The 1,482-nt window shown below is 31.8% G+C and overlaps 1 protein-coding gene across 4 annotated transcripts in view; it reads right to left on the bottom strand.

Moving 5' to 3' along the window:
* The window catches only part of LOC106878768 (irregular chiasm C-roughest protein), a 177,553-nt gene that overhangs the window by 8,286 nt on the left and 167,785 nt on the right, over window positions 1–1,482 (bottom strand). The window lies entirely within an intron of this gene.

Here is a 1,482-nt window from a genome sequence, read left to right on the forward strand (position 1 = left end):
ATATGCATGCATATATTATATATGTATGTATATATTATATATGCATGTATATATTATATATGCATGTATATATATATATATATATATATATAATGCATATGTGTATATATGACATCATTTATTTTCTTAGAAAAACAGTCAACACTAATAATTTTTCATGTTTCATTTTCTTCTTTTTGTTTTGTTTTACAAGAAGTGTTAAAATAGGAAGGTTGCAAAACATACAAAACAATGATTTAAAATGCTCACAAAATGGTGAATTAATGGAATAAGCTGATTCAAATACCAAAGAGCAAGATTGACATAATGTATCAATAATGAAACATTTACACAATGTCTTATTTTCACAGGTTTAAAAATGTACAGATATTTGTAAATAAATATTTGTGAGATGAATTAGATTGAATTATGAAAAAATTGGTTAAATGAAAAGGAAGTTCCTCTACAAAACAAATTTATCTATGGTCAATTGTATTAATGGGACTCCTGGTGTTTTGCTGTGTTTCAAAAGACACGTCCAGCTAAGTTAAGGCATGGTTGCCCTTGCATACAGACTTTTCTCCTGCAACCTTCTCAAGCTGAGCATCCCTAATTTTGTGGGTTCCTAGGTGCTGGTCTGACATAAAAAAAACACCTGTACTGGTGCTGCATAAAAGCACCTAGTACGCTCTGTAAAGTAGTTGGTGTTAGGAAGGGCATCCAGTTGAAGAAACCATGCCAAAACAGACATGGAACCTGAACAGCCCTTTAGCTGGTCAGCTCCTGTCAAACTGTCCAGCTGAGAAAGTAGTTGTTAAATGATGATGACGGTGATATTTATATCATTTCATACATAAGTTTCAGGTTTGTATGAGTATAACGGGAAATGCATCCAATACATAAACCTTCTGTTAAAACATTTCAAAATACAGAGGAATTTATAGAAATATTTAAATATATATGGTTAGAGCAGAAAATCAGCTACTAAGGTAGGTGGAGAGATATGTATATAGAGGGTGAAAAAGAAGGATAAGAGAGGCACAGAGAGAGAAAGGTGGGGGGTGATAAAAAGAAGAGAAAGATGTATAAAGTAAGATAGTGAGAAATAGGATGTAGGAGGAAACAGTATTGAAAGAAGATTGTATAGTTGTGTTTGTTTGCATAGAAAATGCAAAGAAATTGGATAAAGTGTAACTGATTGAATAGGTCAAGAATTTTTGTGGGAGAGGAAATAAAGCTGGTGACAGGGTGTGGTTAAGAGTTTTAGTAGTCAATGGAACTGGTAATATAAGGCCTTGAACATAATGAGTGATGTCAAGGTGCTTTGGATTAAATAATAATAATAATAATAATAATAATAATAATAATAATAACGGCAACACCTGCACACACACACATAAAAATTGTGGGGGCTAATGCAGTTTTGCACTTCTTGAAAAATGAATTTTTTTGAAAATATTTTTTCAGATTACTACGTTTAGATGTCGGAGATTATGAATATGC

Source organism: Octopus bimaculoides, chromosome 5, assembly GCF_001194135.2.
Source record: "Octopus bimaculoides isolate UCB-OBI-ISO-001 chromosome 5, ASM119413v2, whole genome shotgun sequence".
NCBI lineage: Eukaryota > Metazoa > Mollusca > Cephalopoda > Octopoda > Octopodidae > Octopus > Octopus bimaculoides.